This window comes from Salmo salar, chromosome 04, assembly GCF_965601325.2.
Source record: "Salmo salar chromosome 04, fSalSal1, whole genome shotgun sequence".
Taxonomy (NCBI): Eukaryota; Metazoa; Chordata; class Actinopteri; order Salmoniformes; family Salmonidae; genus Salmo; species Salmo salar.
Window position 1 is genome coordinate 19266044 of NC_138294.1, and position 18393 is coordinate 19284436.

General features: G+C 51.1%; 1 protein-coding gene across 2 annotated transcripts in view; it reads left to right on the plus strand.

Moving 5' to 3' along the window:
* The window catches only part of LOC106602315 (RING finger protein 150), a 50432-nt gene that overhangs the window by 17759 nt on the left and 14280 nt on the right, over positions 1-18393 (plus strand). The gene's annotated exons all lie outside the window — the stretch shown is intronic.

The window sequence follows — 18393 nt, forward strand, 5'->3', positions numbered from 1 at the left end:
ACACACACACATATATTATTATACCTTTATTTCAACAAGGAACACAGACTGAGACCAAGGTCTCTTTTACAGCTGGGCCCTGCGTATACATGTTACACATACAGTTTAGGTACAATGATTAAGAAACTACACAAGACAAATAAAACGATCACAGATAACACAAAAAAATCCAGCAGCAGATGATTACATTTACACATTGGTTATTCCCCTAACAGCACAATAACTTGCATTACCCAAAACAGTTACAAGCAATACAAAAATAAAAATCCTCCAATAAATATTTAAAATGGGCAAGGGGGACAAGAGTCTGAAGTTTAAGTTTAGTCTGCAGGCTATTCCATAGGCAAGGAGCGTAACAGGAAAAGGCAGCCATACCCAACTCTGTGGAAATCGCATGGGCCTCAAGTGTAATCCATGCTTGAGACCTGGTTTTAGGAATTCTAATTCTAATATTGATGAGTGGTTAGAAGGTAGTTCATTCAGAAGTGCTTTATAGACAAACACGAGAGCATGTTGTTCTCGTCTCATGGACAGCGAAGTCCAACCAACGTTTTGATATAAAACACAGTGGTGAGTTCTGTAGCTAGCACCCGCAATAAACCTACGTGCGCAATGATAAGTAGCATCCAGCGATTTAAGTGTTGATGCCGTAGCATGCATGTAGATAATATCCCCATAATCTATAACAGACAAAAGTAGCTTGAACAATTTGTCTTCTATTTGTAGAGGACAAACATGTCCTGTTTCTATAGAGGAAGCCTAGCTTGATTTTTAGCCATTTACAAAGTTTGTCAATATGCATTTTAAAAGAAAGTTTATCATCCAACCATATCCTTAAGTATGTATGTGCAGAGACCTGATTAATTCGAGAACCATCTAAGCTCGTAAATGCAAGTGTATTTTCAACCAACTTTTTGAACCTATTAAAAATCATAAAATGTGTTTTCTTTGCATTTAAAACAAGTTTCAGCTGTATAAAAGACCCTTGTAATATCTTAAAATCTGTCTCCAGTAGTGATAATGCTTGGTCAGCCGTTGAAACGATAGAGTACATGACAGTGTCATCAGCATATAAATGAATTTGACACTTTTTTATCTCATCACCGATATTGTTTATGTAGAGAGTGAACAGTAATGGACCAAGTATAGAACCTTGTGGGACCCCTTTAACCAACTCCAATGGCTCCGACTGGATGCCATCAACTCTAACAGCCTGACTTATATCCTTTAGATAGTCATGAAACCAATGACAGGCATCCAATCCCAGTCCTATTGACGACAGCTTACCCAAAAGTATTGCATGGTCTACAGTGTCAAAAGCTTTAAATCTATGAACAAGGCGGCACAGTACTTTCTATTATCTAGAGCATTAGTAATATCATTTACAACACGTACAGTGGCTGTAAAAGTACTGTGTTTAGGTCTGAAGTCAGATTGATTACTAGAAAGAGTATTGTTAACAGTTAAAAAATATTGTAGTTGCCTATTCACCAATGACTCTAGAATTTTAGCCAAACAGGAGAGCTTAGAGATGGGCCGATAATTATCCAATTCACTACCATCACTTCCCTTGAGGAGTGGTAAAACAAAAGCTGTGTTCCAAGATTTAGGAAACTTTCCTACGACAGATGTTTGATTAAAGATATGCGTCACTGCACCAGCAATAATAGGTGCCGCACACTTGAGTAAATATGGATCCAGATTGTCAGCGCCTAATGATTTCTTAGAATCTATAGCAGATAGTGCAGATAAGACCTCATCTTCTGTGACTTTTTGAAAATTAAAAACTGGCTTCCTGTTTTCCACATCAGCTGAAGGCCGAGGGACTGAAACAATAGACCGGTCAGGATGCGCATCAACACACACACGCACACGCACCTACCTACCTACCTACCTACCTACCTACCTACCTACCTACCTACCTACCTACCTACCTACCTACCTACCTACCTACCTACCTACCTACCTACCTACCTATGCACGCTTTGGTTCCATCCCAGCACTAACAGAACTTCTTCAACTAACCTGTACTTCCTCAACACAAACCAGTGAACTCACACCAGAACACTCCCCCATACCTGTCATGTTCAGAGCCGTGCTATGGTGGGGTATAAAAGGGGTACTGTATTCTGAAATGGACCACAGTGTCCTCTCTGTCTCCACCAGAACAGAGAGTAGTTGCTCTCTCTAACAGACCACAATGTCCTGGTTCTTCACATGTGCGTCCACAACGACACTCTAGGGCTCTAGTCAAAAGTAGTGCACTATATAGGTAATACGGTACCATTTCAAATGCAGCCTTGTACTGGCGTGGCTTAGCTAGCCCAGGGCTGCTGTACTGGCATGGCTTAGCTAGCCCAGGGCTGCTGTACTGGCGTTTCTTAGCTAGCCCAGGGCTGCTGTACTGGCGTGGCTTAGCTAGCCCAGGGCTGCTATACTGGCGTGGCTTAGCTAGCCCAGGGCTGCTGTACTGGCGTGGCTTAGCTAGCCCAGGGCTGCTATACTGGCGTGGCTTAGCTAGCCCAGGGCTGCTGTACTGGCGTGGCTTAGCTAGCCCAGGGCTGCTGTACTGGCGTGGCTTAGCTAGCCCAGGGCTGCTATACTGGCGTGGCTTAGCTAGCCCAGGGCTGCTGTACTGGCGTGGCTTAGCTAGCCCAGGGCTGCTGTACTGGCGTGGCTTAGCTAGCCCAGGGCTGCTGTATTGTAGTGGCTTAGCTAGCCCAGGGCTGCTGTATTGTAGTGGCTTAGCTAGCCCAGGGCTGCTGTACTGGTGTGGCTTAGCTAGCCCAGGGCTGCTGTACTGGCGTGGCTTAGCTAGCCCAGGGCTGCAGTTCTGGCGTGGCTTAGCTAGCGCAGGGCCAGAACTAGGCCATCAGCCACCTGCTTTACTGTTCCCTGAATCCAGTCCCTGGCCAGAGCAGGAGAGAAGGAATAGTGCTCCCTTTTTTCAAAGTCACAAGCTAACCCAAATGCATTGGCATGGTTTACATACGTAGCATCAGAGTATGTTTTAAGGTTGCCATGCTTGCTATTAGCAAGTTGTTAGCATAAGGCACTACAGCACTGAGCCATTGATAGGCACATTGTGTTTTTTGAGTTAGCCTGTTTGTTTAACAGCTGGTTAGCACATGGAACTTATTAGGTGGTGTGTGTGCCTGCCTGCAGTTGGCTCGGAGAGTGGGGCAGGAGTGTGTTGACACTGGCACGGCCCACTTCCTGTCCTGCCCACCATGCTGAAATTCCACCTGAAGTTGGCGGGGCCCCCGACCAAAACGCTCGCCTCTCGAGTCTCTCGTGCCAATGGAACAAGTTAATGCTGCCTTTGTGACAGCGTCTTATTAGCTTCCTGAGGCCTCTACTGTACCTTAAAGACCTGGTAAACACTTTGGACAGCGTCAAGCTGCTAAGCCCCTTCAAAACATTAGAAAACTAGGGAGAACCTTGTACTTTTTTTATCCCTCCCTCATTCCCATAACACAAGCTGACTTCTTGCGCTTGCATGCATGCTAGTCAATGTTCTACCTTCAAGGTAGTTGAACACTTTTTACACCGAGTTTACATGCCTCTATGTCTTTCAACTGTGCACAGCTTGTCCCCTTTTCGAGCCTTGGCATTGCTTGTCACACCTACCTTTGTGTTAAATATGATCTTTCTCGGTTCCATCCCGGGGCGTATTCAAAATCCCCCACCTGCTGTTTATTTTAAACCCCGGGATGGATCCGCGTTGTCAGGGAGAGTGATTTGTGGGTTGCGCAAAACGCAGAGCCCAATCGGGCTGAGTCATTGCTTATGGAATGGCACGGCAGCACTGCCACTCTAGGCCTTTAGCCTTATTGTAGTCTGGCTGTCACCAGCACGATAGCTTACTGCAGTATAGGCAGTAAAACAAAGTTGGCGTGCACTGAGGGGAATGACATTTGGGGTAGGGAGAAAGAAAGCTCCAGGCCCATAGTCACAGTGTCTCGAAATAGGAAGGCTGTACATCTAATGGTATTTACTACGATCTAAACTGCAGAACTGATCCTAGATCAGTACTCCACTCGAAGAGCAACGCAGTATGTCTTAGGGGTACACTACTAAGTAGGACGAGTTAGCCAGCTGATAAACAACCAGAAATAACAGTTTAATTTCTGGTTCATTAAGAAAGCTAAGTTTAGATATGTTTTTTTGGTTGTTGACTCAGGTAGACCACGCCCATTTCAAGTTTATCTTTATAAAAAAAAACGACAAAGATATTTCAGAATATTTAGTTGGCTAACTCATTGATCCTGTTTTGTATTGTACCTCTCTGATTTGAAGTGACGACCTGCAGAGCTTTTCATGTTGAGCCATACAGGACAATTAAGCCTCTAAGTAGCTGAGTCATGCCAAGTGATCCTGGTCTTTCCTACCTGATACATAACTGTTTGATCTCCCTAGTGATGTTATTATAGATAGGTAGCGCTGCTAACAGAGGCTCTTGTCAGCCTGGCTTCTAAGAGGATTATGATGATGAGGTGTGTGTGTGTGTGGGTGTGGGTGGGTGGAATAGATGATGAGATGTGTGTTTGCCTGTCTGCTAGAGACAGTCTGCAGTGCTGCGACAGGGTTCTGGCTCCTCCCAGTGATAGCTTACCCCCACTGGACACACATCAACCCATCTGGAGGGGTTGTCATGGTCACAGGGGCAGGCACACACTTTCTCCCCCTCCCTGCCTCTCTCTCCTCCCTCCGCCTCCTTCCTCTCTCTCTCCCAATAACATTGACTGTCAGTTTCTCTCTTTACCAATCTCCCTCTTTTTCTTTCTCTCTCTCTACCTTAGACTAGAGCTCTCCTAACACAAGCCTTAACCTCTCCTCCTCTCACATCTCTCTACTCTGTTCCTCACCAGTCTCTCTCTCTCTGTTCCTCACCAGTCTCTCTCTCTCTGTTCCTCACCAGTCTCTCTCTCTCTCTCTCTGTTCCTCACCAGTCTCTCTCTCTCTCTGTTCCTCACCAGTCTCTCTCTCTCTCTCTGTTCCTCACCAGTCTCTCTCTCTCTCTCTGTTCCTCACCAGTCTCTCTCTCTCTCTCTGTTCCTCACCAGTCTCTCTCTCTCTCTCTGTTCCTCACCAGTCTCTCTCTCTCTCTGTTCCTCACCAGTCTCTCTCTCTCTCTGTTCCTCACCAGTCTCTCTCTCTCTCTGTTCCTCACCAGTCTCTCTCTCTCTCTGTTCCTCACCAGTCTCTCTCTCTCTCTGTTCCTCACCAGTCTCTCTCTCTCTCTGTTCCTCACCAATCTCTCTCTCTCTGTTCCTCACCAGTCCCTCTCTCTCTGTTCCTCACCAGTCTGTCCCTCTCTCTCTGTTCCTCACCACTCTCTCTCTCTCTCTCTGTTCCTCACCACTCTCTCTCTCTCTCTCTGTTCCTCACCACTCTCTCTCTCTCTCTCTCTGTTCCTCACCAGTCTCTCTCTCTCTGTTCCTCACCAGTCCCTCTCTCTCTGTTCCTCACCAGTCCCTCTCTCTCTGTTCCTCACCAGTCCCTCGCTCTCTGTTCCTCACCAGTCCCTCTCTCTCTGTTCCTCACCAGTCCCTCTCTCTCTGTTCCTCACCAGTCCCTCTCTCTCTGTTCCTCACCAGTCCCTCTCTCTCTGTTCCTCACCAGTCTCTCTCTCTGTTCCTCACCAGTCTCTCTCTCTGTACCTCACCAGTCTCTCTCTCTCTCTCTCTCTCTCTCTCTCTCTCTCTGTTCCTCACCAGTCTCTCTCTCTCTGTTCCTCACCAGTCTCTCTCTCTCTCTGTTCCTCACCAGTCTCTCTCTCTCTGTTCCTCACCAGTCTCTCTCTCTCTCTCTGTTCCTCACCAGTCTCTCTCTCTCTCTCTCTCTCTCTCTCTCACCAGTCTCTCTCTCTCTCTCTGTTCCTCACCAGTCTCTCTCTCTCTCTCTGTTCCTCACCAGTCTCTCTCTCTCTCTCTCTGTTCCTCACCAGTCTCTCTCTCTCTCTGTTCCTCACCAGTGTCTCTCTCTCTCTCTCTCTCTCTCTCTCTCTCTCTCTCTCTCTCGCTCTCTGTTCCTCACCAGTCTCTCTCTCTCTCTCTCTGTTCCTCACCAGTCTCTCTCTCTCTGTTCCTCACCAGTCCCTCTCTCTCTGTTCCTCACCAGTCCCTCTCTCTCTGTTCCTCACCAGTCGCTCTCTCTCTGTTCCTCACCAGTCCCTCTCTCTCTGTTCCTCACCAGTCCCTCTCTCTCTGTTCCTCACCAGTCCCTCGCTCTCTGTTCCTCACCAGTCCCTCTCTCTGTTCCTCACCAGTCCCTCTCTCTCTGTTCCTCACCAGTCTCTCTCTCTCTCTCTGTTCCTCACCAGTCTCTCTCTCTCTCTCTGTTCCTCACCAGTCTCTCTCTCTCTCTCTGTTCCTCACCAGTCTCTCTCTCTGTTCCTCACCAGTCTCTCTCTCTGTTCCTCACCAGTCTCTCTCTCTGTTCCTCACCAGTCTCTCTCTCTGTTCCTCACCAGTCTCTCTCTCTGTTCCTCACCAGTCTCTCTCTCTGTTCCTCACCAGTCTCTCTCTCTGTTCCTCACCAGTCTCTCTCTCTGTTCCTCACCAGTCTCTCTCTCTGTTCCTCACCAGTCTCTCTCTCTGTTCCTCACCAGTCTCTCTCTCTGTTCCTCACCAGTCTCTCTCTCTGTTCCTCACCTGTCTCTCTCTGTTCCTCACCAGTCTCTCTCTCTGTTCCTCACCAGTCTCTCTCTCTGTTCCTCACCAGTCTCTCTCTCTCTCTGTTCCTCACCAGTCTCTCTCTCTCTCTGTTCCTCACCAGTCTCTCTCTCTCTCTGTTCCTCACCAGTCTCTCTCTCTGTTCCTCACCAGTCTCTCTCGGTTCCTCACCAGTCTCTCTCTCTCTGTTCCTCACCAGTCTCTCTCTCTCTCTCTCTGTTCCTCACCAGTCTCTCTCTCTCTCTCTGTTCCTCACCAGTCTCTCTCTCTCTGTTCCTCACCAGTCTCTCTCTCTCTGTTCCTCACCAGTCTCTCTCTCTCTCTCTGTTCCTCACCAGTCTCTCTCTCTCTCTCTCTCTCTCTCTCTCTCTCTCTCTCTCTCTCTCTCTCACCAGTCTCTCTCTCTCTCTCTCTGTTCCTCACCAGTCTCTCTCTCTCTCTCTGTTCCTCACCAGTCTCTCTCTCTCTCTGTTCCTCACCAGTGTCTCTCTCTCTCTCTCTCTCTCTCTCTCTCTCTCTCCTCTCTCTGTTCCTCACCAGTCTCTCTCTCTCTCTCTCTGTTCCTCACCAGTCTCTCTCTCTCTGTTCCTCACCAGTCCCTCTCTCTCTGTTCCTCACCAGTCCCTCTCTCTCTGTTCCTCACCAGTCGCTCTCTCTCTGTTCCTCACCAGTCCCTCTCTCTCTGTTCCTCACCAGTCCCTCTCTCTCTGTTCCTCACCAGTCCCTCTCTCTCTGTTCCTCACCAGTCCCTCGCTCTCTGTTCCTCACCAGTCCCTCTCTCTGTTCCTCACCAGTCCCTCTCTCTCTGTTCCTCACCAGTCTCTCTCTCTCTCTCTGTTCCTCACCAGTCTCTCTCTTTGTTCCTCACCAGTCTCTCTCTCTGTTCCTCACCAGTCTCTCTCTCTGTTCCTCACCAGTCTCTCTCTCTGTTCCTCACCAGTCTCTCTCTCTGTTCCTCACCAGTCTCTCTCTCTGTTCCTCACCAGTCTCTCTCTCTGTTCCTCACCAGTCTCTCTCTCTCTGTTCCTCACCAGTCTCTCTCTCTCTCTCTGTTCCTCACCAGTCTCTCTCTCTCTCTCTGTTCCTCACCAGTCTCTCTCTCTGTTCCTCACCAGTCTCTCTCTCTGTTCCTCACCAGTCTCTCTCTCTGTTCCTCACCAGTCTCTCTCTCTGTTCCTCACCAGTCTCTCTCTCTGTTCCTCACCAGTCTCTCTCTCTGTTCCTCACCAGTCTCTCTCTCTGTTCCTCACCAGTCTCTCTCTCTCTGTTCCTCACCAGTCTCTCTCTCTCTCTCTCTCTGTTCCTCACCAGTCTCTCTCTCTCTCTGTTCCTCACCAGTCTCTCTCTCTCTCTCTGTTCCTCACCAGTCTCTCTCTCTCTCTCTGTTCCTCACCAGTCTCTCTCTCTCTCTCTGTTCCTCACCAGTCTCTCTCTCTCTCTCTGTTCCTCACCAGTCTCTCTCTCTCTCTGTTCCTCACCAGTCTCTCTCTCTCTCTCTCTCTCCTCTCTCTCTCTCTCTCTCTCTCTCTCTCTCTCTCTCTCTCTCTCTCTCTCTCACCAGTCTCTCTCTCTCTCTCTGTTCCTCACCAGTCTCTCTCTCTCTCTCTGTTCCTCACCAGTCTCTCTCTCTCTCTCTGTTCCTCACCAGTCTCTCTCTCTCTCTGTTCCTCACCAGTGTCTCTCTCTCTCTCTCTCTCTCTCTCTCTCTCTCTCTCTCTCTCTCTCTGTTCCTCACCAGTCTCTCTCTCTCTGTTCCTCACCAGTCCCTCTCTCTCTGTTCCTCACCAGTCCCTCTCTCTCTGTTCCTCACCAGTCGCTCTCTCTCTGTTCCTCACCAGTCCCTCTCTCTCTGTTCCTCACCAGTCCCTCTCTCTCTGTTCCTCACCAGTCCCTCTCTCTCTGTTCCTCACCAGTCCCTCTCTCTCTGTTCCTCACCAGTCCCTCGCTCTCTGTTCCTCACCAGTCCCTCTCTCTGTTCCTCACCAGTCCCTCTCTCTCTGTTCCTCACCAGTCCCTCTCTCTCTGTTCCTCACCAGTCTCTCTCTCTGTTCCTCACCAGTCTCTCTCTCTGTTCCTCACCAGTCTCTCTCTCTGTTCCTCACCAGTCTCTCTCTCTCTCTGTTCCTCACCAGTCTCTCTCTCTCTCTGTTCCTCACCAGTCTCTCTCTCTCTCTGTTCCTCACCAGTCTCTCTCTCTGTTCCTCACCAGTCCCTCTCTCTCTGTTCCTCACCAGTCTCTCTCTCTCTGTTCCTCACCAGTCTCTCTCTCTCTCTGTTCCTCACCAGTCTCTCTCTCTGTTCCTCACCAGTCTCTCTCTCTGTTCCTCACCAGTCTCTCTCTCTGTTCCTCACCAGTCTCTCTCTCTCTCTGTTCCTCACCAGTCTCTCTCTCTCTCTGTTCCTCACCAGTCTCTCTCTCTCTCTCTGTTCCTCACCAGTCTCTCTCTCTGTTCCTCACCAGTCTCTCTCTCTGTTCCTCACCAGTCTCTCTCTCTGTTCCTCACCAGTCTCTCTCTCTGTTCCTCACCAGTCTCTCTCTCTGTTCCTCACCAGTCTCTCTCTCTCTGTTCCTCACCAGTCTCTCTCTCTCTCTCTCTGTTCCTCACCAGTCTCTCTCTCTCTCTCTGTTCCTCACCAGTCTCTCTCTCTCTGTTCCTCACCAGTCTCTCTCTCTCTGTTCCTCACCAGTCTCTCTCTCTCTCTCTGTTCCTCACCAGTCTCTCTCTCTCTCTCTCTCTCTCTCTCTCTCTCTCTCTCTCTCCTCACCAGTCTCTCTCTCTCTCTCTCTCTCTCACCAGTCTCTCTCTCTCTCTCCTCTCACCAGTCTCTCTCTCTCTCTCTGTTCCTCACCAGTCTCTCTCTCTCTCTCTGTTCCTCACCAGTCTCTCTCTCTCTCTGTTCCTCACCAGTGTCTCTCTCTCTCTCCTCTCTCTCTCTCTCTCTCTCCTCTCTCTCTCTCTCTCTGTTCCTCACCAGTCTCTCTCTCTCTCTCTCTGTTCCTCACCAGTCTCTCTCTCTCTGTTCCTCACCAGTCCCTCTCTCTCTGTTCCTCACCAGTCCCTCTCTCTCTGTTCCTCACCAGTCGCTCTCTCTCTGTTCCTCACCAGTCCCTCTCTCTCTGTTCCTCACCAGTCCCTCTCTCTCTGTTCCTCACCAGTCCCTCTCTCTCTGTTCCTCACCAGTCCCTCTCTCTCTGTTCCTCACCAGTCCCTCTCTCTCTGTTCCTCACCAGTCCCTCTCTCTCTGTTCCTCACCAGTCCCTCTCTCTCTGTTCCTCACCAGTCTCTCTCTCTCTCTCTGTTCCTCACCAGTCTCTCTCTCTGTTCCTCACCAGTCTCTCTCTCTGTTCCTCACCAGTCTCTCTCTCTGTTCCTCACCAGTCCTCTCTCTCTGTTCCTCACCAGTCTCTCTCTCTCTGTTCCTCACCAGTCGCTCTCTCTCTGTTCCTCACCAGTCCTCTCTCTCTCTGTTCCTCACCAGTCCCTCTCTCTCTGTTCCTCACCAGTCCCTCTCTCTCTGTTCCTCACCAGTCCTCTCTCTCTGTTCCTCACCAGTCCCTCTCTCTCTGTTCCTCACCAGTCCTCTCTCTCTCTCTGTTCCTCACCAGTCTCTCTCTCTGTTCCTCACCAGTCTCTCTCTCTGTTCCTCACCAGTCTCTCTCTCTGTTCCTCACCAGTCTCTCTCTCTGTTCCTCACCAGTCTCTCTCTCTGTTCCTCACCAGTCTCTCTCTCTGTTCCTCACCAGTCTCTCTCTCTCTGTTCCTCACCAGTCTCTCTCTCTCTCTCTGTTCCTCACCAGTCTCTCTCTCTCTCTCTGTTCCTCACCAGTCTCTCTCTCTGTTCCTCACCAGTCTCTCTCTCTGTTCCTCACCAGTCTCTCTCTCTGTTCCTCACCAGTCTCTCTCTCTGTTCCTCACCAGTCTCTCTCTCTGTTCCTCACCAGTCTCTCTCTCTCTCTCTGTTCCTCACCAGTCTCTCTCTCTGTTCCTCACCAGTCTCTCTCTCTCTGTTCCTCACCAGTCTCTCTCTCTCTCTCTGTTCCTCACCAGTCTCTCTCTCTCTCTCTGTTCCTCACCAGTCTCTCTCTCTGTTCCTCACCAGTCTCTCTCTCTGTTCCTCACCAGTCTCTCTCTCTGTTCCTCACCAGTCTCTCTCTCTGTTCCTCACCAGTCTCTCTCTCTGTTCCTCACCAGTCTCTCTCTCTCTGTTCCTCACCAGTCTCTCTCTCTGTTCCTCACCAGTCTCTCTCTCTGTTCCTCACCAGTCTCTCTCTCTGTTCCTCACCAGTCTCTCTCTCTGTTCCTCACCAGTCTCTCTCTCTCTCTGTTCCTCACCAGTCTCTCTCTCTCTCTGTTCCTCACCAGTCTCTCTCTCTCTCTGTTCCTCACCAGTCTCTCTCTCTGTTCCTCACCAGTCTCTCTCTCTCTCTGTTCCTCACCAGTCTCTCTCTCTGTTCCTCACCAGTCCTCTCTCTGTTCCTCACCAGTCTCTCTCTCTCTCTGTTCCTCACCAGTCTCTCTCTCTCTCTCTCTGTTCCTCACCAGTCTCTCTCTCTCTCTCTGTTCCTCACCAGTCTCTCTCTCTCTGTTCCTCACCAGTCTCTCTCTCTCTGTTCCTCACCAGTCTCTCTCTCTCTGTTCCTCACCCGTCTCTCTCTCTCTGTTCCTCACCAGTCTCTCTCTCTCTGTTCCTCACCAGTCTCTCTCTCTCTCTGTTCCTCACCCGTCTCTCTCTCTCTGTTCCTCACCAGTCCCTCTCTCTCTGTTCCTCACCAGTCCCTCTCTCTCTGTTCCTCACCAGTCCCTCTCTCTCTGTTCCTCACCAGTCCCTCTCTCTCTGTTCCTCACCAGTCCCTCTCTCTCTGTTCCTCACCAGTCCCTCTCTCTCTGTTCCTCACCAGTCCCTCTCTCTCTGTTCCTCACCAGTCCCTCTCTCTCTGTTCCTCACCAGTCCCTCTCTCTCTGTTCCTCACCAGTCCCTCTCTCTCTGTTCCTCACCAGTCCCTCTCTCTCTGTTCCTCACCAGTCCCTCTCTCTCTGTTCCTCACCAGTCCCTCTCTCTCTGTTCCTCACCAGTCCCTCTCTCTCTGTTCCTCACCAGTCCCTCTCTCTCTCTGTTCCTCACCAGTCTCCTCTCTCTCTCTGTTCCTCACCAGTCTCTCTCTCTGTTCCTCACCAGTCTCTCTCTCTGTTCCTCACCAGTCTCTCTCTCTCTGTTCCTCACCAGTCTCTCTCTCTCTCTCTGTTCCTCACCAGTCTCTCTCTCTCTCTCTGTTCCTCACCAGTCTCTCTCTCTGTTCCTCACCAGTCTCTCTCTCTGTTCCTCACCAGTCTCTCTCTCTGTTCCTCACCAGTCTCTCTCTCTCTGTTCCTCACCAGTCTCTCTCTCTCTGTTCCTCACCAGTCTCTCTCTCTGTTCCTCACCAGTCTCTCTCTCTGTTCCTCACCAGTCTCTCTCTCTGTTCCTCACCAGTCTCCTCTCTCTCTGTTCCTCACCAGTCTCTCTCTCTCTCTGTTCCTCACCAGTCTCTCTCTCTCTCTGTTCCTCACCAGTCTCTCTCTCTCTCTGTTCCTCACCAGTCTCTCTCTCTGTTCCTCACCAGTCTCTCTCGGTTCCTCACCAGTCTCTCTCTCTCTCTGTTCCTCACCAGTCCTCTCTCTCTCTCTCTGTTCCTCACCAGTCTCTCTCTCTCTCTCTGTTCCTCACCAGTCTCTCTCTCTCTGTTCCTCACCAGTCTCTCTCTCTCTGTTCCTCACCAGTCTCTCTCTCGCTGTTCCTCACCAGTCTCTCTCTCTCTGTTCCTCACCCGTCTCTCTCTCTCTGTTCCTCACCAGTCTCTCTCTCTCTCTGTTCCTCACCAGTCTCTCTCTCTCTGTTCCTCACCAGTCCCTCTCTCTCTGTTCCTCACCAGTCCTCTCTCTCTGTTCCTCACCAGTCCCTCTCTCTCTGTTCCTCACCAGTCCCTCTCTCTCTGTTCCTCACCAGTCCCTCTCTCTCTGTTCCTCACCAGTCCCTCTCTCTCTGTTCCTCACCAGTCCCTCTCTCTCTGTTCCTCACCAGTCCCTCTCTCTCTGTTCCTCACCAGTCCCTCTCTCTCTGTTCCTCACCAGTCCCTCTCTCTCTCTCTGTTCCTCACCAGTCTCTCTCTCTGTTCCTCACCAGTCCTCTCTCTCTGTTCCTCACCAGTCCCTCTCTCTCTGTTCCTCACCAGTCTCTCTCTCTGTTCCTCACCAGTCTCTCTCTCTGTTCCTCACCAGTCTCTCTCTCTGTTCCTCACCAGTCTCTCTCTCTCTGTTCCTCACCAGTCTCTCTCTCTGTTCCTCACCAGTCTCTCTCTCTGTTCCTCACCAGTCTCTCTCTCTCTCTGTTCCTCACCAGTCTCTCTCTCTCTCTGTTCCTCACCAGTCTCTTCTCTCTCTCTGTTCCTCACCAGTCTCTCTCTCTGTTCCTCACCAGTCCCTCTCTCTCTGTTCCTCACCAGTCCCTCTCTCTCTGTTCCTCACCAGTCCCTCTCTCTCTGTTCCTCACCAGTCCTCTCTCTCTGTTCCTCACCAGTCTCTCTCTCTGTTCCTCACCAGTCTCTCTCTCTGTTCCTCACCAGTCTCTCTCTCTGTTCCTCACCAGTCCTCTCTCTCTGTTCCTCACCAGTCCTCTCTCTCTCTGTTCCTCACCAGTCTCTCTCTCTCTCTGTTCCTCACCAGTCTCCTCTCTCTCTGTTCCTCACCAGTCTCTCCTCTCTCTCTGTTCCTCACCAGTCTCTCTCTCTCTCTGTTCCTCACCAGTCCCTCTCTCTCTGTTCCTCACCAGTCCCTCTCTCTCTGTTCCTCACCAGTCCCTCTCTCTCTGTTCCTCACCAGTCCCTCTCTCTCTGTTCCTCACCAGTCCCTCTCTCTCTGTTCCTCACCAGTCCCTCTCTCTCTGTTCCTCACCAGTCCTCTCTCTCTGTTCCTCACCAGTCCCTCTCTCTGTTCCTCACCAGTCCCTCTCTCTCTGTTCCTCACCAGTCTCTCTCTCTCTCTCTGTTCCTCACCAGTCTCTCTCTCTGTTCCTCACCAGTCTCTCTCTCTGTTCCTCACCAGTCTCTCTCTCTGTTCCTCACCAGTCTCTCTCTCTGTTCCTCACCAGTCTCTCTCTCTGTTCCTCACCAGTCTCTCTCTCTGTTCCTCACCAGTCTCTCTCTCTCTGTTCCTCACCAGTCTCTCTCTCTCTCTGTTCCTCACCAGTCTCTCTCTCTCTCTGTTCCTCACCAGTCTCTCTCTCTGTTCCTCACCAGTCTCTCTCTCTGTTCCTCACCAGTCTCTCTCTCTGTTCCTCACCAGTCTCTCTCTCTGTTCCTCACCAGTCTCTCTCTCTGTTCCTCACCAGTCTCTCTCTCTGTTCCTCACCAGTCTCTCTCTCTGTTCCTCACCAGTCTCTCTCTCTGTTCCTCACCAGTCTCTCTCTCTCTGTTCCTCACCAGTCTCTCTCTCTCTCTCTGTTCCTCACCAGTCTCTCTCTCTGTTCCTCACCAGTCTCTCTCTCTCTGTTCCTCACCAGTCTCTCTCTCTGTTCCTCACCAGTCTCTCTCTCTGTTCCTCACCAGTCTCTCTCTCTGTTCCTCACCAGTCTCTCTCTCTGTTCCTCACCAGTCTCTCTCTCTCTCTGTTCCTCACCAGTCTCTCTCTCTGTTCCTCACCAGTCTCTCTCTCTCTCTGTTCCTCACCAGTCTCTCTCTCTGTTCCTCACCAGTCCTCTCTCTGTTCCTCACCAGTCTCTCTCTCTCTCTCTGTTCCTCACCAGTCTCCTCTCTCTCTCTCTGTTCCTCACCAGTCTCTCTCTCTCTCTCTCTGTTCCTCACCAGTCTCTCTCTCTCTCTCTGTTCCTCACCAGTCTCTCTCTCTCTGTTCCTCACCAGTCTCTCTCTCTCTGTTCCTCACCAGTCTCTCTCTCTCTGTTCCTCACCAGTCTCTCTCTCTCTGTTCCTCACCCGTCTCTCTCTCTCTGTTCCTCACCAGTCTCTCTCTCTCTCTGTTCCTCACCAGTCTCTCTCTCTCTGTTCCTCACCAGTCCCTCTCTCTCTGTTCCTCACCAGTCCCTCTCTCTCTGTTCCTCACCAGTCCCTCTCTCTCTGTTCCTCACCAGTCCCTCTCTCTCTGTTCCTCACCAGTCCCTCTCTCTCTGTTCCTCACCAGTCCCTCTCTCTCTGTTCCTCACCAGTCCCTCTCTCTCTGTTCCTCACCAGTCCCTCTCTCTCTGTTCCTCACCAGTCCCTCTCTCTCTCTCTGTTCCTCACCAGTCTCTCTCTCTCTCTCTGTTCCTCACCAGTCTCTCTCTCTGTTCCTCACCAGTCTCTCTCTCTGTTCCTCACCAGTCTCTCTCTCTCTGTTCCTCACCAGTCTCTCTCTCTCTCTGTTCCTCACCAGTCTCTCTCTCTCTCTCTGTTCCTCACCAGTCTCTCTCTCTGTTCCTCACCAGTCTCTCTCTCTGTTCCTCACCAGTCTCTCTCTCTCTGTTCCTCACCAGTCTCTCTCTCTGTTCCTCACCAGTCTCTCTCTCTGTTCCTCACCAGTCTCTCTCTCTGTTCCTCACCAGTCTCTCTCTCTGTTCCTCACCAGTCTCTCTCTCTCTCTGTTCCTCACCAGTCTCTCTCTCTCTCTGTTCCTCACCAGTCTCTCTCTCTCTCTGTTCCTCACCAGTCTCTCTCTCTGTTCCTCACCAGCTCTCTCTCTGTTCCTCACCAGTCCTCTCTCTCTCTGTTCCTCACCAGTCTCTCTCTCTCTCTCTCTGTTCCTCACCAGTCTCTCTCTCTCTCTCTCTGTTCCTCACCAGTCCTCTCTCTCTCTCTCTGTTCCTCACCAGTCTCTCTCTCTCTCTCTGTTCCTCACCAGTCTCTCTCTCTCTGTTCCTCACCAGTCTCTCTCTCGCTGTTCCTCACCAGTCTCTCTCTCGCTGTTCCTCACCCGTCTCTCTCTCTCTGTTCCTCACCCGTCTCTCTCTCTCTCTGTTCCTCACCCGTCTCTCTCTCTCTGTTCCTCACCCGTCTCTCTCTCTCTGTTCCTCACCAGTCCCTCTCTCTCTGTTCCTCACCAGTCCCTCTCTCTCTGTTCCTCACCAGTCCCTCTCTCTCTGTTCCTCACCAGTCCCTCTCTCTCTGTTCCTCACCAGTCCCTCTCTCTCTGTTCCTCACCAGTCCCTCTCTCTCTGTTCCTCACCAGTCCCTCTCTCTCTGTTCCTCACCAGTCCCTCTCTCTCTGTTCCTCACCAGTCCCTCTCTCTCTGTTCCTCACCAGTCCCTCTCTCTCTGTTCCTCACCAGTCCCTCTCTCTCTGTTCCTCACCAGTCCCTCTCTCTCTGTTCCTCACCAGTCCCTCTCTCTCTCTGTTCCTCACCAGTCTCTCTCTCTGTTCCTCACCAGTCTCTCTCTCTGTTCCTCACCAGTCCCTCTCTCTCTGTTCCTCACCAGTCTCTCTCTCTGTTCCTCACCAGTCTCTCTCTCTGTTCCTCACCAGTCTCTCTCTCTGTTCCTCACCAGTCTCTCTCTCTCTCTCTGTTCCTCACCAGTCTCTCTCTCTGTTCCTCACCAGTCTCTCTCTCTCTCTGTTCCTCACCAGTCTCTCTCTCTCTCTGTTCCTCACCAGTCTCTTCTCTCTCTCTGTTCCTCACCAGTCTCTCTCTGTTCCTCACCAGTCCCTCTCTCTCTGTTCCTCACCAGTCCCTCTCTCTCTGTTCCTCACCAGTCCCTCTCTCTCTGTTCCTCACCAGTCCCTCTCTCTCTGTGCCTCACCAGTCCTCTCTCTCTGTTCCTCACCAGTCTCTCTCTCTGTTCCTCACCAGTCTCTCTCTCTGTTCCTCACCAGTCTCTCTCTCTGTTCCTCACCAGTCCTCTCTCTCTGTTCCTCACCAGTCTCTCTCTCTCTCTGTTCCTCACCAGTCTCTCTCTCTCTCTGTTCCTCACCAGTCTCTCTCTCTCTCTGTTCCTCACCAGTCTCTCTCTCTCTCTCTGTTCCTCACCAGTCCCTCTCTCTCTGTTCCTCACCAGTCCCTCTCTCTCTGTTCCTCACCAGTCCCTCTCTCTCTGTTCCTCACCAGTCCCTCTCTCTCTGTTCCTCACCAGTCCCTCTCTCTCTGTTCCTCACCAGTCCCTCTCTCTCTGTTCCTCACCAGTCCCTCTCTCTCTGTTCCTCACCAGTCCCTCTCTCTCTGTTCCTCACCAGTCCCTCTCTCTCTGTTCCTCACCAGTCCCTCTCTCTCTCTCTGTTCCTCACCAGTCCCTCTCTCTCTCTCTGTTCCTCACCAGTCTCTCTCTCTGTTCCTCACCAGTCTCTCTCTCTGTTCCTCACCAGTCTCTCTCTCTGTTCCTCACCAGTCTCTCTCTCTCTGTTCCTCACCAGTCTCTCTCTCTCTCTGTTCCTCACCAGTCTCTCTCTCTGTTCCTCACCAGTCTCTCTCTCTGTTCCTCACCAGTCTCTCTCTCTGTTCCTCACCAGTCTCTCTCTCTGTTCCTCACCAGTCTCTCTCTCTCTGTTCCTCACCAGTCTCTCTCTCTGTTCCTCACCAGTCTCTCTCTCTGTTCCTCACCAGTCTCTCTCTCTGTTCCTCACCAGTCTCTCTCTCTGTTCCTCACCAGTCTCTCTCTCTCTCTGTTCCTCACCAGTCTCTCTCTCTCTCTGTTCCTCACCAGTCTCTCTCTCTCTCTGTTCCTCACCAGTCTCTCTCTCTCTCTCTGTTCCTCACCAGTCTCTCTCTCTCTCTGTTCCTCACCAGTCCCTCTCTCTCTGTTCCTCACCAGTCCCTCTCTCTCTGTTCCTCACCAGTCCCTCTCTCTCTGTTCCTCACCAGTCCCTCTCTCTCTGTTCCTCACCAGTCCCTCTCTCTCTGTTCCTCACCAGTCCCTCTCTCTCTGTTCCTCACCAGTCCCTCTCTCTCTGTTCCTCACCAGTCCCTCTCTCTCTGTTCCTCACCAGTCCCTCTCTCTCTCTCTGTTCCTCACCAGTCCCTCTCTCTCTCTCTGTTCCTCACCAGTCTCTCTCTCTGTTCCTCACCAGTCTCTCTCTCTGTTCCTCACCAGTCTCTCTCTCTGTTCCTCACCAGTCTCTCTCTCTCTGTTCCTCACCAGTCTCTCTCTCTCTCTCTGTTCCTCACCAGTCTCTCTCTCTGTTCCTCACCAGTCTCTCTCTCTGTTCCTCACCAGTCTCTCTCTCTGTTCCTCACCAGTCTCTCTCTCTGTTCCTCACCAGTCTCTCTCTCTCTGTTCCTCACCAGTCTCTCTCTCTGTTCCTCACCAGTCTCTCTCTCTGTTCCTCACCAGTCTCTCTCTCTGTTCCTCACCAGTCTCTCTCTCTGTTCCTCACCAGTCTCTCTCTCTCTCTGTTCCTCACCAGTCTCTCTCTCTCTCTGTTCCTCACCAGTCTCTCTCTCTGTTCCTCACCAGTCTCTCTCGGTTCCTCACCAGTCTCTCTCTCTCTCTGTTCCTCACCAGTCTCTCTCTCTCTCTCTCTGTTCCTCACCAGTCTCTCTCTCTCTCTCTGTTCCTCACCAGTCTCTCTCTCTCTGTTCCTCACCAGTCTCTCTCTCTCTGTTCCTCACCAGTCTCTCTCTCGCTGTTCCTCACCAGTCTCTCTCTCTCTGTTCCTCACCCGTCTCTCTCTCTCTGTTCCTCACCCGTCTCTCTCTCTCTCTGTTCCTCACCCGTCTCTCTCTCTCTCTGTTCCTCACCAGTCCCTCTCTCTCTGTTCCT